Source organism: Dromaius novaehollandiae, chromosome 4 (assembly GCF_036370855.1).
Source record: "Dromaius novaehollandiae isolate bDroNov1 chromosome 4, bDroNov1.hap1, whole genome shotgun sequence".
NCBI classification, from domain to species: domain Eukaryota; kingdom Metazoa; phylum Chordata; class Aves; order Casuariiformes; family Dromaiidae; genus Dromaius; species Dromaius novaehollandiae.
In genome coordinates, this window is record NC_088101.1 from 62660512 (window position 1) to 62678414 (window position 17903).

The 17903-nt window shown below is 42.2% G+C and overlaps 1 protein-coding gene and 1 long non-coding RNA gene across 19 annotated transcripts in view; one reads left to right on the plus strand and one right to left on the minus strand.

The window, feature by feature from the left end:
• The window catches only part of N4BP2 (NEDD4 binding protein 2), a 42800-nt gene extending 33188 nt beyond the window's left edge, over positions 1-9612 (minus strand). For 12 of the 17 annotated variants that reach the window (XM_064511257.1, XM_064511250.1, XM_064511249.1 and 9 more), the window contains exons 1-3: positions 9351-9608; positions 2081-2195; positions 1614-1787 (exon numbers count right to left, since the gene is read on the minus strand). The gene's annotated coding sequence lies outside the window, so the exon portion shown is untranslated. Of the gene's footprint in view, positions 1-816; positions 949-1613; positions 1788-2080; positions 2196-9350 lie in introns of all 17 variants that reach the window. The other 5 variants (XM_064511247.1, XM_064511246.1, XM_064511259.1 and 2 more) reach the window with 4 other exon arrangements.
• Positions 3746-8554, plus strand: LOC112979470 (uncharacterized). 2 transcript variants are annotated; one of them, XR_003258179.2, is made up of 2 exons: positions 3746-3930; positions 5307-8554. It is a non-coding gene; the product is annotated as an uncharacterized LOC112979470 (long non-coding RNA). The 2 variants fall into 2 exon arrangements; XR_010389083.1 differs by having other exon boundaries at positions 5369-8554.
• Positions 9613-17903: the final 8291 nt, after the last annotated feature.

Here is a 17903-nt window from a genome sequence, read left to right on the forward strand (position 1 = left end):
CCAATGTTAATAAATTAATAAATGCAAAGTGTCTGTCAATTACACATCAGAGGAAAAATATCTAAGCTTTTTTCCCCCTCTCTCTCCATTTTTTGCACTCTGATTCTAAAATTGATAACCTAATTGACTGCCCATTATAGTCTAGGGAAAGTACGTAAGAAAATTCTCCCGTAAGGCAGGGAGTGAATTTACATCACTGTAACGATTGCAAAGGAATTCCCTTGCAGACACATGTTCCAAAAAGATCCATTTTATTTTCATTAATACAGTTGTCCATAGAAGAAATTAATACAAAGTAGCTGGTCAGACTTCTCATACAATAAAGAGCCTAAACATGCTTTCAACATGCTATTCTGCACTTCAGCGACCATTAGAAGGGATCAGTTAAACAAACACATATATTAAAATAATATCATACCAGCCTTCCTGACAAAACAAAGGCGAGTAAAGTTATTGTCTTAGTGAAAGACAATGACTATGAAATGTTTTATGAAAAAAACTTAATCCTTGTCTAGAGGCCCACCACGTTCTGGCTTGCTACTGCAGAAAGCAGCAATTCAGGAGAGCAGGGAAGATGCCAGCCATTTTGCATAGCAGTATTCTGCTCACAACATCAGGCCCAAGCCAATACTTAAAATCTTATGGAAACTGTTTGTAAAACAAAATGATCGGCAATTCAATTTAAACAAGTGTTGGTACTAGTAGTATGCTTATAGGGTTTGGCCTGAACACATTCAAAGAAAAACATTAACTTCTGGAGGATGACAACTTAGCTATAACTTCAGCTATTAACAAACAAGGTTGGTACTGCTATACCAGACAATAAGCTTTCTCTCCACCAGCTGCACTAAAGGTAGTTTCCAGCCAAGTGGCAATCACATCTGGCAATCACATTTAAACTGCTGAAGTCCTTTCCTTCAATGCAGGTGAGAGACACCTAGGTAAGGGCTGAGGAAATAGAAACACTGTTTGTAATAGGTAGTTTCTTCTTAGGTAGAGAAAACATTGCAAGGTAAAATCCATGCTCAAGCACAGGTGAAGCTAATTGTAACTTTACTTAAACTTTAGGTAAAGGCAATTGTAAGTTTTCCTTAGAAAAGCTTGAAGTAGAATCTTTCCTTGACACATAAACCAAAGAATTAAAAATGCTTAAAACCACTTAAACAAAAATCTAAGTAAAAAAATCCCCACAACCCTACAAACACATATATGTCATTAGGAGAACTTATTATTGAAAGAAACAGACCATAAACATATTCTGAGCACTCCTCAAGATTTACTAAAAGCATTCAGCAGCACAGGGAGTTGCTAGTTTGACTATGATCAAGTTCAAATGACAAACAAGCCATCAAACTCCAACCATGACCTAATGTAACTTTCAACCAATATGACCAAAGTTGCCTGATTTATATATAAATTTCTCTGAGCAATTTACAGAATATAACTGCATACATATAAAAGAGTATTTTACCCAATTTTTGAATTTCAAACTACATAAAATATCATGTAACATTTATCTCCATCTTCTGGCTTCAGAAGCACACTGACATTCTAGAGACTGAAAAAAATCTGTATTTGTAATTCAAATAAAATAATAATGGTATAGAACTTACATTTTGAGCTTCATTGAGTTGCCCCGCAGTGGGTCCCTTTTCATCTTTTGAAAACCAGCACTGATGGCACATTTATTAAAGATTTTGCAGTTAAAAAATATAATGCACTCTTCTGTCAGGAAACCATACTGTCGAACATATAAATTAGATGTCAATAGAAGTGGATGCTCCCTCCTGACAAAGAAATTAGCAGAATACAAATTAAAATTGATTGTTTGTTCATGGACCATGTAACTTTAGGCAAAGTTTTAACACTGAGCAATACATATAAATTTTAAATAGATTGAGCACACTAACACTTTACCCACAAATTAGCTAGCACGCCAAGTTGTGCTCAGGTGTAAGCTTTGCTAAGGATATCTACCTGATTTCATCTATGGATTTCTTACGCAAAAAGTTGACCTATATCAGGCAAAGAAACAACATAATGATAACAGAATGAATTGGTAATAAAAATGTTTCCTCACTTGTTCTTTCACTTTGTTCCTCGTCGCAATCCTTAACCATCTTGAAAATGTTCTCATATCCATGCTGGTCACGAAAAGATTCATTCCATCATATGGGGAATTGGGCAAAGAAATCCTGGTACATTAAAATCAGAATATATTACTTACTGATAAATCACTAATTATTAATGCTAGAATAATTATGCTAGAAAACTACACCTCTGTTCATTAAAGCAGCTGAAAAGTCCTAAACTACTGTGTCCACAATGGTGATAAGTTAGATGCATTCAAAGCCTGACTTTACTCTGCTATTAGGACTCTGAGCTCTAGGTTAATATGTGTGCACACTGGAATGATGCTTTCAAACAAATTAAAATCAATTTAAAAGAAAAAACGATGAAGATACACACCTATACCAGAAACAGAAATGTAAACAAATATTCTGACATACTCCTAAAACAGCCGGTTGATGGCCCAGTTTCTTTAAAGGAATCTTCTGAAGAAATAAAGAAACCTGCCTCCAGCGTTGCACCTAATCACATTCCGTTTCTCCAAAGCATTAAGAACAGTGATCAAAACATACGGACCATCTAATATAAGCAAGAACTTTACAAAGAGGATCTAAATTTACAAAATGAAGGACAGGCTGCAGGCAGAGAACACTGTTCACCCCCCTCTCAAGCACGTGGCTGCACCATGGCTGCACAAAACTGCCAAAACCACAAAGGAGAGACTGAAGAGCCATTCAGCAATTTTACAGAGAGTTTTAACTCTGAAATATAAATTCAGTCCAGGACAGGAAGACAAGGCTAAAGCGTAACTGATAGCAGTGTAACACTGCATTCTTTCCTCTACTTAAATTTCTGCTTTCTGAATTGGACTGTGTAACAAATGCATGAAAATACAAAGGTTATTTCCAGACTTGTTCCCATGTTTTTTTTTTTTAAGTCTTACCAATGGAACAAAACAAGCAAGTATTTAAATAGAAGCACAGACATAACAGCAGCTAACCAAAACCAAACTGGGACCCAATCACTGTATTCTCTAGTTCTATTCATACAACAAGAAGGTTTGCATTTTGGTTCAAGTCCCTGCTCTAAAAACCACAAGGTAAAGAAAGGAAGAAGAAAAAGGAAATGCCTCCCAGCAGATTTTTCCTAAATAAGCCTAAGAGTAGCAACAGAGACAGTTTGGGTCCCTTTTGCATTTTTTCATTTCTGTTCGCAGTTAGTAACACAACAGGCTACTTGCACAATTTGTCATTTAATATGAAAATCTATGCCCAGCTAGAGACAAAGCACTTTGAAAAGCACTCAAAGCATCTTCTCTGCTCTTTGCCTTCTCCCACTCAGCATTATTTTCGCTGATTGTTCACAGGGCTTTTTCTATTTCAGCAGTTTTAACTAAGGTCCTGTTTTTTAAATAAAATTCTTCTAAAGTGCAAGACACTGACTCGCTTATCTCGATATACTTGCTTTATGTAATTCGCTCTGCTTGGGGGTTTTCCCCCCACCCCACTTCTGTGATTTTTAAGCCTTGTGCACGGCCTGTACCACAGATGCATTCTTTCGTGGTAACAGAAAACTTGCTTTGAGTAAGAAACAAAAACTTTGCCCATCAAGTACAAAGTTCAAGAATGCAAAAACAGCACAAACAGGTCCGAAGCACGTGATTAGGAGGTAAATACAGTCTTCAGGGAGAGAGAAAAGCCCTGCTGGCTAGGAAAGGCTCAGAGGCTCTCGAGAGCACCGGAGGTTAACCCGCAGTGGCACTCGGCTGCTGCCCGACAGGTGACAGGAACCGTCAAACTCCACATCATGCGGTTTCCTTTCAAGCTGGGAAGCTGCTTTTCTTAGAGGCGCTCCCTCCAGGTGAGTACCAGCTCCCAGAAAGGCTCGCTCTCAAAGACAGGCCAATCTCCTGCCAACTGCACGATTAAAGCAGGCAGGCAGGCTGGGGAAAGACGGGATACACACGGCAACCGGGAAGTGCATCCTCCGGCAGCAGGCTCTGCTTGTTAAGAACTACTGCTTTTGTGCTCCTCTTTCACTGTTCTTACTCCCATTGCCGGATTTTTTTCAGAAGAAACTAGAACCATAGTGGAGCACTCTCACCCCTAGCTGTTCTGTAAGCCAGATAGGTTTTCTATGAGCTATCCCTTTCCTTAAGGTATTCCCACCACGCATTTGTATTCCTCCCGTGATTTGCTAAATGCCCCCACAAGGACTCCAAATGCCCTCCTTTTTGCTGTGTACAGAAGGGCAGAGCTTGGGACATAGGAAACATGGGTGGCCTTGGGCTTCTGGAGGCTGCAGATATGCAGCCTGATGGGCTAGAAAAGCAATAGGCAGCTATTTTCTTTGTCTAGGTGGAAAGGCTTGTTTTGCCAAAAGAAGCTGAGGACAGTATCTGCAGTATTTCTTTCCAGCCTTAGGGGAGCCTAGAGACAGCAAGTCCTTTCACAGCTTCCCTCCTACACTCTTTGGTAGCCTCCCTACAGCTCAAAGTCCTGCTCTAGTACTCTGTAGCAAGGGTTATCCGCCCTTCGGACTCTTTAAAAGAGGGAACGTTTCCACGAGGCCTCGGAGCACCACGGCAGCCCCCCGGTGCGGGTTCCACACAGCTCTGCTGCTTTGCGGTGACACTAGCCTAGCCCCCAGAGCAAGGCAGAAAGCTGGCACTAATGAGATCAGACTACGGTTATGTCAGTATTGCTGTAGTTAACACCTGCAGTTAGTACTACTGCCTAAAACTGTATTTCTGCTCCATGTTATAAACAGCAAGAGCAAGAGATATTTGCAAAGAGAAAAGAGAATTCCTGCCCAGCAGAGCTGTGGCTTGCTCACACTGTGTTTCCAGAGGCTCTATCCAAAAGCCAGGTTCAAAGGGAGTGAATAAAGGTAACACCTCTCTGTAAAATGAGAGCTCTGTCAGAGCAGTCAGCAAAACGGAACGGCCTTTCGCATCTTCTCCAGATGTACATTTGGACCCTTCTCTGAACAGCAGCGCCTGTACCTGTAATTCAAGATCTGCTGTGTCTCTGAAGCATTGTAGTTTGTAGTCTTTTACAAACTGCAACTCCAGACGATCTAGCAGAGAAGCTAAGAAATAGTTTAAAGCACAAAATGTTCGAAGCTGATTAAAAAAAGGAAAAAATAACAACATAAAGCTGAGCAAGATTTTCCTAATGAGGTTAATTTTAATACTGCTGTATTCTGCTGTACTGCTGTTTCCTCTTTCTCATTAGGATATACATTTTTTTAATTTGCTGTGACTGGGACCCGGCTAATGGGTGAGCATTTATTTTAGTACCTGGAGGATCAGCAAGAGCACGGCAGCAAGTACATGGCAGCAAGGGTGAGCAGTCGCTCCATCAGAATGGGATAATATTGGAAAAAGAGGAGTATTACTGGAGACCACAGGTGATGGTTACTATTACAGGCATAAAGAGGCAGGTGGTCTGATGGAGGAAGAAAAAGTGGAATATATGAAAGATATTTATTTAGAATTTTCTGTGTTGGCAGCAGTCAGCACTGGCAATAAATACAAACTCTACTTGCCCAAATCTTGGCTTGCTTTAGTTGTTGATGCAAATGAAGACAAGCTTGCCTACTTCATCTTGCTGCTGCTGGAACTCTAAACGTGGCTGGGAGCTGAAGGGAGCTGGCTCCTGACGACTCAGACTCCAGAGCACGAATCTCCAGACCTACGCAGACACCTAGCAGGGCTTCTGCTATGTGACCAGGTCCTGGTTCAGGCACTTCTACATATGAAGCCTTCTCTGCTCTACAGTCTCCTCTTGTGTTTGCTACACAGAATGACTCAAGGCTAGCACTGTCCAGCCAACTTTCTGCAGCATATTCTTTTCCTACCTGAAGGTCTGTTTCAAGTCCTTCAGAAGTCTGTTATGCAAACAAGACTGCACTCTGGTGATCCACAGCCACCATATCTTTGACTTGTGACAAGTTTCTCATAATTCCCAGTTCTGGTAACTCCAAATGAAGGTTTGTTGCACACTAGGATGAAGCTGAAGCATGAGAAACCTTTGGACTTCAGCACAGGCCCAAATATAGATACAGAAAGAAGATATATTCAGGTTTGCAGAAAGCATTTGCAAGAACAGGTCACAGATGAGAAGAAAATGACTGCTGGTGCATCAGAGCACAATGTGTGCTGGAACATAAGCCAGGTTTTTCACCAAGGTGGTATCTAGTTACCAGTGACCTCAGAACAGTAGAGGACACATCAGAAAGCCAGGGATTCAGGTTGGAAAAGGACATAAAGCAGTTTGTAAACTGTGCTGGTGGTCCACACACAACAGCACTCCAAAGTAATTTCTCATACAAAAATACACTACAGTGAAACCTAATACACTTCCCAACTTACATTGGTTCAAGTTGCATCATACCAGTGCAACTCAAAAAAAAAAAAAAAAAGAAAAGAAAAAAAGAGAAAGAAGCAAGAATCCAAACTACATCAGGGAAGCAAAAGAGAAATGACAGCTTATTCATGCAGATAGCTCCCAAAATAATCCTAAATATTTGGGGGAAAAAAATCCACTAGATCAGGTCCTAGGCTGGAAACTACATTATGCAAATCTATCAGTATAATTCTATCTACTTCATGTGTTTAAATTCACTCCCATTTCTGACGCTGCTAGGCTAGTTGAGCGTAACACATGCACAGCTATGACATTAAAAAAAGAAAAGAATCTTCATGTAAACCACAGATAGATGATCTCATCCAGATCCAGGTGTATCAATGAAAAAGGGTACTGCCTCCAAAAACTGCAAATACATACTTGATAAAGACTTAATCCTATCAAATTACGTCCAGAAAGCAATACACATGAGTTTACCTCACATGACTTTAAAAAAAAATTAAAAAAAGGTCAGCCAGGTCAATTTAAATAGCTGTAAATGGTGGTTTGAACTAACAGATTTTTTGAGATGGAATGTGGATCATTTATATAAACCATCCTGCTGGTAGATCAAAATCCCCAGTGGAGTCATGAGAAGAAACAGCTGGAGAACTTAACCTCTTCCACAAGCACAGCGGGATTCAGGGGAAAACATGGCCTTATTTAATTCTGAGAGGCAGTGTAACATGATGCATTAATGGCCCTACTGACATTTTTATGGTAGCAAAACCTACTTGTTTAGACAAAGGCAGCAACTTTCTAAAGCCCAGGATTAATAATCTAGAACTTTTACCAGAGCTAAATACACACAGAAATCTATTTAAAATAGAAATGTGACTGATTATTTCAGCCATTTAATACAGACTCCAGATCAGCACATGGGTGGGAGTCAAAGACAACAAGCCATGACACACCTCAGAACTAAAATCATCCTGCATCCCTATTTTGACATCTTCAGACAGTAATCCAAGACAACATAATTCTCTTTTGCAAACTGGACAAGGTCACAGCTAACGATCCACTTACACCACACAGTGAATCAGCTGTAAATATGCCATAGATGTTCCCTAAAACCACACCTAGGCTAACATTTTTGTCACATACTATTGCACTTTTGCATTTGTAACACTGGAAGAATCCAGCTTTTCTCCCACATTAGCACCTTCCTTAGGTGAAATGTACTAGGGTTAATACAATAGCAGGAGCGTTCATAAAGAAATCCAGTGGAAACAAGGGCATGAAAAGCACTGGAAAATATCACACTAAAAAAAGATCACAAAAGGAGAAAGCCTATGAAGAAGGAATGAAAGCACTCTTAAGATGTGCTTTGATGCTGTTGGATTTCCTTTGTAGGCTCCACACACGGGTATAACCTACAGCAAGACTACTGCAACTTGAAAGCTTTACAAACACATGACACAAGCTGGCCCTGCCCTAGTAATGGTGACTACACCCCAAGTAAACCAGGGACTAACACTGTCATGATTTCAAATACTTCAGATTTCTCTGCTACTCTTTAATTTGCTTCTGGTTTATATGCTAAGGTTATGCTCTCTGACCATATCTGAAGTCATATTATACAAAGCTTTTACTTCTGTGGCCAACCCTGCAGCGAGGATTTGCCACTCAGTGAGGTGAAATGGATGAAAAGCAACTTCATCACCATCTTTGTTCTTTTGCTTCACCCGAAACCTTCTCCAAACAACTCGTGTAGGATTTGTGTGGAAGTTCTCTACGAATTACTGTCATCTTTTAACCGTGAGGTCCCACCAAAAACCTCACAAGATTTAAGCAGCATACTAAACCTTGTCCAGACTCTAAAATGCTCTAAGAGCCAGCGTTGGACTTGTTCTCGTTAGTCCAGAGCACGAGTTAAGGAGTATGCTGAAGAACAGTACTACTTCCCTCTCCTTTTAAGTCAGGATCCTCCGAGCCCCCAACGACCTTATGACCCAAAGCGTGCGGGAACACTGTGCTACACAGACTGCAGCTTGAACAACCACTTTGTAAATGTGCTTCTTCCAGCAGTTTTGGACTGTTCAAAATAAGGCCTTAAAGCGCTATTTCACTCTGAATGAAGCTTCCCGTACGGCTGGTTTGTCTCACTGGGCTCTACTCTCGGAGGAACGTTTTTGACACGGGCACGGTGCTCGGCCCGGGGAGCGGGGCCACCTCTCCCCGCGTCTCAGGGCTACGGCTCTTCCCGCAACAGGCTGCGGGGCTGCCGGTGCCGCCGGGCGGGAACCGGCCCCCCGGAGGCCGCTGGGGAGGAGGAGGAGGAAGAGGCGGCGGCGGCGGCGGCGGGGGGCAGCTCGGGTGTTTCCGAGAGACGGGCCGGGCGCCCGCAACAGGTCGCCGGGATCGCGCGAGGCCGCAGCCCAGGGCAGGGCAGGGCCGGGCCGCGCTCCTGCGGCGCCGTTGGGCGGCAGCGGCCCCCGCCGCTAACGGCGTCCCGCGCCGGGCCCCATCGCGGCCGAGGCTGGCGGCTGGCGGGGAGCAGCCCGGCCCCCGGGCCGAGCCCCTCGGCGGCGGCAGCGCCCGCCCCGCTCCCTCCCCGCCCGGCGGCGACTCCCCTCTCTGACGCCGCCACTGGCCTCCCGGCGCCGCCCGGGCTCGCCGCGCTGCGGGGGGCGCGGCCGGGGGCCGCCACCGCCGTGGGGCGCCGCGGGCCCCGAGGACGCGGCCGAGGAGCCGCAGCGCGCCCCCCCGGCGCAGGAGGCCGCCGGCCGCCATAGCGGAGGCCGCCGCCGGCAGCGCGGGCCGCGCGCTAGGCCTCGCTGCCCCGCGCGGCCGCCTCGCCCGGCCCTGGCGGGGGGGGGCGAGGCTCCTCCCCGGCTCCCGCCGCTGCTCGCCAGACCCGGCCGGCTTTACCTCTCGCCGCGCCTCCAGGCCTCGGCTCGGCGCTTCTGGCGGCGGCGGCCGCCGCTCGGGGAGGGGCAGCGACCGGGAGCCACTCGGCGGCGGCGGCGGCCGGGGAGAGGGGGAGGCTCCGGCGGAGCGTGCGCCGCGGGGACACAGTGCCGCTCTCCGTCCGGCCGCGGAAGAGCAGCCCGGGAGGAGGCTCCGCGTCCGCTCCCTGCCCCCTCCCCTGCCGCGGCCCCCAGCGCCGCCCTGGCCGCAGCGCGCGGGCCTGGCCCGGCCCGGGGGATCCGGGGGTCCGGCCCGGCCGCCCGCGGCGCCTTGGCGCTGCCCGGAGAAGCCCTGCGCCGCGGCGGCGGCCCGGCCCGGCCCTTGAGGAAGTCGTTCCGGGAGGAGAACAAGCCGTTTGCGAGGGGGTCGAGGCCTGCGGCGGAAGGGCAGGCCGCGTTGCGCTGCGCTGGCTCGCTGCGTAGCGCCCCTGCACCGGCTGCTGGCTTCGCCTCTTAATCGTTGGGAAGGGCAACTGTCTGCTTCGCTGCTATGGCATTAGGTGATAGGCCGTGCCTGCAGAGGGCATATCACTGACTGCAAGATGTAGGTGGGTGCAGCACTCAACTGGAGGTGGAGGACAGCAGGATAGTTACATCTGTCAGCCGTGTAGTGACTGGTAGGTTTTAAATTAGTAGTAAAAAGGAGGGTTGTTTAATTTCCAGTGCCATGTTTTACTAGCAATTTATAACGTGGCAGCAGAAGAGGCTTGAGTGTCGTCTAGAATGACCCAGTGGTTCTGCAGGCTGATTTTGGAGGAGAAATAAGTATACAAGTGGCTGTCGTGAGATCAAAAGTATTTGTGAAAGAGGAGGAGGAGAGTCTGGTGGAATCTGGCACAGGGATGGAGTGGAGGAATGAGCGGCAACGCGGGAGGAAAGGAGTAGCTCATTAGGGGAGGGTTTCGTTATGAAGGTTAGTTAGGCAACAAGCATTGAGCACTTGACAGAGATGGACGATGAGGGGGGGGAAAAGGAGGAAAGACGTGCTTCTGACAGGCTGGGATAATAATAAACAGCTTTTAAACTGGAACTGCTGTGAAGCCACTACAAAGAGAGCTAAACACCTGAGCAAGGGTTTTGAATGCATCAGCACAAGAAAAGGGGCAAAACTCTTAGAAACATTGTCAAAAATAGGGACAAGATTTGCTCTGAGGCAAACATAAACATAAGTTTCCCAAGAATCTGAATTTGGAGAAGGAGGAAGGGAGATGGAAAACAAGTCTTGGAGCTCTAGTCCCCCTGCGGGGGGGAGCTGGCCTGGAAGCCCAGGTTCTATAAGGAAACTTTTCTGTGTTTTGACAGAAGTTCACTGATCTGAGAAGTTCCAGGTATAACAAAGAGACTATTTATCTCTGTGTGTAATATATATATATATATGCATAATATATTAAAAAATGGAAAAATCCTGATCAAGTTTACCCATTACTGATTTCCAAGAACCGCACTTAAATGTATAGCCATAGGCTCCCTTGTAAGCTCAATCTCATTGCCTGTGCCAGCAAGATAATAGGGCAGAGTCTCAACTTCTTATCTTCCTGCTTTTCACTCGGCTCCTGAATGATGATAGGTTTTTCTCACATCCCTCCTTTGTGCCTCCCCCACACACCATTGTCTTGAGAGACCTCCCCTTCCATCTGTATTCAGCCGTCTCCCATCGCGGCACAATACCTCAGGAGGAAGTTCGCTGGAGATGTCACACTGTGATTTTCCTAGTGAACAGAAGCTTCTTCTCTTGTGAAAGAAGAGAATCATTTCTCCCCCAAAGGGGGTAATGTTGTCTCCCATCACGAACTGCACTTACATTGTGATTCATCCAATTCAGAGAACAAGGTGGTATCTCCCAGCCTAATTTCTCTTTCATTTTCCTTCAAAGAGGGAAACAAGAAGTGGCCTTTAACAGACTACTTACACTGAAGCACTACTTATTTAGCACCTAATCTTACATCCTTCATCACAAGAAAGATCAAGAAAAGTCACTGTCAGTTTTGTGTCCCAGTCACTCCTACTCCTACAGCTGCTTCCTTTGCAGCCAAGCTATTGTTTCACTCCTCCATCAGGGCTGACCTGTTTGCATTAGGGATGCAACAATTTTAATGTGAATAAAGAACAAGAAAGTACAACAATAACTGATAGTTTTAAGATGCACTAATTATGGGGTAGCTCACTGTAGCTGTCTTGTGAAGCTGCAGAAGGGTGCTTAGAGTAACTTGTCTATAGCTTCTGGGGATCACAGTCCCCAGGTGCCTTCCATGTGATAGCAGAGTAAGTGAAAAGCAAATCATTTTTGTGTGTAGGATTGCGTGTATTCTTGCAATACAAATAATGTTAAAATTCTGAAAATGGTATTAAAAGCTTTTAATATGTTTTGGGAATGAAATTGACTTAGGCATTGTTAATTTGCCTGTCACTTTGGTATTTCAGTGCTTATCTTGTAGTTATATGGTATGCAATATTTAAATAAATAAGGCCAAACATTTACATTTCTAATACAATAGTTAAAGCATTCAGTCCACAGAGTGTACTGGTAGACTGAAAAAAAACACAGGCTCTGCTATGACTCACTGAAGTAAAATAAGAAATTCTTCAGTACACTAATATTGTAAATGTCCAAAAATATGGAGGAAGAACATTGATCAGAATTTGTGTGTGTGTGTGCGCACATGTGTGTGTGTGTGATGCCAAGTGGTGGTTTCATGCATGTACAAGGAACTGTTTGCTTATTTTTTTCGGTGTCTGGACAAGTATCAGAAACAAAATCTTTTCTCTTTAAGGGTGTGACGCTGGTAATGTGTTAATCATACGTTTGGAAAAATAGGTCGTGTAAATTCCAGCCTAATGACTGTGTCTTTATATTTTTAAGGTTGCCAGAAAAGAGGAAGAGAAAGGTTTTCAGCAAGCTTGAATCTGATAGCCTCCGTTAAACTGCATTGCTAGTGGGGTGTTGCTACTGGCACTTCATGCATGAAACTATGTTGTTCTTTGCCAGTTGTACACATTACAGTATTTGACACCATGAAAATGCCAGACTAATTTGGGTACTGGCAGATTTCTCACTACTACAGTTAACACTTTAAATAGGAGGGATATTGGCATCTAGATGGTTGAAAGAACCTCTAGTACAGTGATTATAATTATCTGTGTTCCTTTATTTATTTTCACACAACTGTTTTTCAAACAACACAGTAATCACCTATTACCTGTTAATTTTTTTTTCATTCCTTTGTCTCTTCTTATGTCTACAGTTGGCTTGTTTTTACTTGGAGTGGCTTGAACATACAGCGTGTAATCTGTGCTGTTTGGCACAAGTGTTTAGTCTGGTCTTCAGTGAGCGCTTTCACGACAGATTTTCCATTTCAGTTTCTGCAATGCTGCCTCTTCAAAGTAAAAACACTTCACTATGTTCTTGCTTATGTTATAATTCACATTAAAATATTATTACCAAAGATGGGCCGTAAAAACAAGAAAATTATAATCACTTTTACTGTTTTGGATTATATGCAGCCTACTAAGTCTACTCAGCAAATTTGTGCCTGCTTTCTTTCTATGCAAAAACAATTTGCAACTTAAAATTTGAGTAACATTATGGTGTAGTAAGATAGACGTATTTAACTTTTTCAGGTTTAAAGACTATTGTTTCTACTTGCAGTAACATGTTGAATATAAAATAATAGATAGCGTAGGAAAACATCTGAGAAATTAGGGTACACTAAAATATTAATAATGCTACCTGAGAAATTTGTCACACCTGACAAATTCATATCTGCCTTCAGTAAATCTTAAATAAGTTATCTTTCAAGGAACTCGATGCATAGTCTTCATCATTATTGAGAATTTCACTTTGGACAACTAATCAGAGACCCGAATTATGGTGATATTTTCCAGCCCCATAGATGAGAGAGGTGAAAAGCACCCACCTCTAGTTCCCACAGGAAACTTTGTGATACAATGTTGATTCAGTCTCTCCATGCCATAACCCTTCCTCTTCTTATGGAGCCTTTCTTTCTGTCCCCAGCTTTAGCTTTTATTCACCATTGAGGGGAAAGAAATGTGTGTTAACTGATCCATTCTAGAAAACAAGGAGGAGGGATTACCCTAATGCTGTTTTAAGATGTCTTACTTGGCTTATAGAAATCTCTGTACTTACAGTTATCACTGTTTTGTCCAGGATATTGTACTTTGTGTTCCTACAAAAGTAACTCTCCCCTCAGCCTCAATTAGATTCCTGAAGTAGAAATTTAATTCTTCAATTCTTTAGGTAAAAAAGTGAAAAGGAGAGGCAGAGAAGGAGGAATGGAAGGAAGGAGGGAGATATATATAAAAATACATATTCTTGGATTTTTGGAAAAGGGATGGGGAGAGAGGAGAGATGATGACAACAAATGATGTAATCCAGGTGGTAAAGAATTATACTTAATAGTTTCTTCTCTGCAGGCAAGGAATGAGATCATGCTTATATGCCTGACAGAAGCCCTACTGCCACAAGGACTGAATTTGAAACAAGTTTGCACTTCAGTTTTGATTTGTGGTGAATCTCATTCATGTATTGGATGTTCTCTGCTATGCTGTTTTTGTCAATCTGATATGTCAAATTTCATAGATATCAAAAATCCATCTTGCTCTGTTGAGTCTGGAAAAAGGAAAAACAAAATGTGCTTAATATTTCTGCCTTGCACATGTCAAAAAGTGATAAGCTGACTTTCACTGTAACTGCCATATGTTTTTATCTGTTGAATATCACTGTCTTTATTTTTAAAAAAGGCATTGAAGCTATCCTATGGAAGACTTGATATTAGAGGTCTTAGAGATCAATGTATTTAAGGGCATTATCTAAAAATTAAATTTAGGAGTAAAATAGTATATTCGTATATTTAAAAAGTCAGATTTCATTTGTATTACTGCAATAATTAGACCAAAGTTAATAGGAAAAAAAAAAGAGTAATGTTTGGCATTTCTATAACTTGTACCATCCCAAAAGTGACTTATAAATGAATACAACACCAAGGGGATTCATTTCATGCATCGGTCAGCTGAGGCCACCTCTTAAAGTGCAACAGCTGTTTAACTACAGCATACAGTACCAGAGGGTAGGTTAAGGTGAACGTAATATGCAGTTGAAACCATAGGAGCTCTATAAGTAGAATGCTGTTATCTGAATTGGAATTTGACCAGGATATGAAAGTTTACTTTACTTTTTACAAAACAATTCTGTTTTATGCTGATCAAGCAAGAGGACATTTCCAAAAACATGATGTTTATGGTTTTCATTCATTGGTAAAGTCAGAGCTGTAGGAGCAGAACTGCCCCAGGACAGAAAATCTTCAGGTCTGCAGTATGCAAGGAACTGCCCTTAGGCAGCTGTGGCAAGAGGGCAGTCATAACTGCAGAAGACATTGCTCTGAATTGGAACCGGGCTAAATTTTTCTAGGTTAAGACAGAACTAACATAATTGAAGAAGTTGCAATGTATAACTTAAGTATTCATTTTTGGGGGCAGCTGAGCTTCTGGGATATCTTATTCACGATCAGGCCCCTAATATGAATGATCCTGATTTGTCCTATCTTGGACCTTGTCTTCATTAAGGAGATAATGGACTGGAGGCAGAAAGGGAAAGAATCTTGTTGCTTTTAGTGGGAACAACGTAATATGATACATATTAGAGAGTTAAAGTAATCTTACATTCCTACCTGTTTACTTTCGCCCTGATAGCATGTAAAAACTACAGACTGCTTTGCCAATATTAGGATATTATGGCATTTAGGTATTACATAGCACCTAAAATAAGTTTTTTCCTTAGAGCAAAACAGGTTCATTTCTTGAAATGTATTAAATCCCAAGTTCACTTACTATGACCAGTCATGTTGAGATGCAGAACTAAACACCTGAAAACAAACTATTTCTTGAAAATGTCAGTTTAAATTTGACATTTTGCAGAAAAGCAAAAATAAGTTATAATTTTTTGCTTTCTTCTGAGTAATATTATTCAACTATAATTTTGAGTGGGTTTGGATTTTATATTTTCAGATGTTATGGTTCTTAATATTTTATGACATTAAACATTGTCCTATCAGTCCATTTCACCATACTAAGATACTGAAAAAGAAATTTCATTATTAAAAACTTTCAGTGAATCCAAATTAAAAAAAAAAAAGAGTATTTTCCTTCCACTGGTAGTTTTGCAATGCCTACGTTTTGCTCTGATTCAGATTTTTAAATGTTAAAATACTGGACCTTGCCTCAGAATGGAATTTGTGTGTGGACCGAATGTTACAAGTATCACCCTGAGTTTTAGGGATGTTTCAACCACCTGTTAAGCTCACTTGAATGAAAAAATGCTTTTACTTGTCAAAACAGACTTTACTCCCTTGTCCATACAATTCACTTACCAGAAGTTAATTGCTTGCCAATCACAAGGGATTTACAAATGTTTACCTTGCAATGACTGGCCTTCAGTTAATCAGAAATTTTTAAAAAGTATAAAAATCTATTTCTTTCAGAAAGAGTCCAACTACAGATCTGATCCAGATCTGCTTAGTCTACAGAATGGGCTGAGACCACAACTCAATAGCTTCAAAATTCCACAATATAGAAGCATAGCTACCTTATAGGTACCCTGTTTAGTGTCAGTTCTCCTCAGTCCCCAACTGTTACATGAAAACTGGCTATCTGTAGCAAAGCTGAACCTGGATCACAAACATCGAAGAAGTATTTTAACTACTTGTAAAAATAAATCAGGAAACTTGTTATGGTCTAAAACCACAAGCACTCATTTATGAATTCAAGTTTACTAACTAGTTTCTAAACTTGAATAACTTGTACGCTGTATTTCTTGCACTGAAACAAGAAGCCAAGCAGGAGGAGATGGGGGAAGGGAGCAGGGAGTGCTGTGCGTTTAATAAAACAGCTACATAGACTACATCTTTTTTTTGAGGAAATCCTTTGTTCAGCATGTGATTTTTTGCAACTGTCACATGATGGAACCTCGATTGTTTAAATAGGAAACTGACTCCATAGTTATTTGGTCGCTGCTGCATGGGCATCGGGGCCTTCTTCGCTTTCCTGTGAATTCTCACCTCCTCTTCTTCTCCCCCCCCACGCTTTCCCCTCCCCTTAAAATCCACCCATCACTTCTACTTTTTAACCATCCGCACCCTCTGTCACTGGAAATGGGGCCACGTTCTTTCCCAATGAATAACATGAGCAACAAAAGAAACACAAATTTAGACCCCTGCAGGCAGCTAAAGACCACCTCGTGGTTGCAGAAACATGAAGGACAGTTACTCATAGTAACAGGACAATCTACAGCTTCCAATTTATTTGAGGACTAGGTAAAAATTAGTTAGCTTGGACATGCCAAATTCAGGCCTGAACCCAAGTCACGAGGACAGAGGGAGTCGGATCTTAAGATAAGCTCCGCTCCACCCTGCCCTAGCTCATGATATTCAGATTTATATCTGCAACCAGATTTAGCTCACACACACAATTAAGGATAGAGGAGAGGTGCTGTAATTTGGATCGGGGCCCATCTGTAATATACAGCTTACATAAAAATAGTTTATACAACTGGCATGAAAACAGGTTTAAGCTTTCCTCAAGTAGTTGATCAAACACTGAATTCTAATTGCTTTATTCCTGTGTTTAAATCCCCCCAAACCTGGAAGAAAAAACACACTAATTTAAAAGAAAAGGATGATTAAAAGCAGGAGTAGGTTGAATTTTATATGCAATTCTTCAATTTCTCAGTTGTGATTTCTTCTATGCAGTGGTGATGGTTTGGAGTGAACATCTATACATCGAAACGTCCCTTGGTACATTAAAACCAAACAGGAATTTTATCCGTGTATTGTCAGTTTTTGATAGGAACTTGACTGTTTTTCATGTGCAGAAAATAAACTATACATAGTACACAGTACGGAAGAGTAAAAGTGGAAAAAGGTTAAATATTCAGCAGAAAAACAAGCTGCAAGTATTTCCTTCATCCATACACACATTGGTACTTACTCCCCTGAGCAGCATTATGCAGTCTCTGCCTCTGGTGACTCTCAAAGGTGAATGTTTTTGGAATCTCATAATTGTAGTGGTTGTACTTCTACTTTCCAAATTCAGAAGTGATCAAAGGCACATGCAAGTAAACCCCTATCTGGATTATGATTAAACCTATTATTAGAACTGGAATATGTGAGAAACAACACTTCCATACATTTAAGCTTGCTTAATGTATCTGTCACCACTCCGAATAGTCTGGTTCACCCTTTTCTGGATGGCAGATTGCATCACTCCTGGGTATGACTGCAGCCACTGTTGCATATATGTTGTCCCCCAGGCTCAGCAAGACCTTTATTAACCATAGCGGCATTAAAACAGCAAACAAATATATGCATGCAAAAGCAAAAATTCCCAATATATTTTGAAGCTCCCCTTCATATGTCAACAGAGGGGAAACAAAAAAAATCCACAGCAATCACCTTTCTAACTTCAGATTTTGATAGTATGTTCTGATATTTTTAAATCTTCTTGC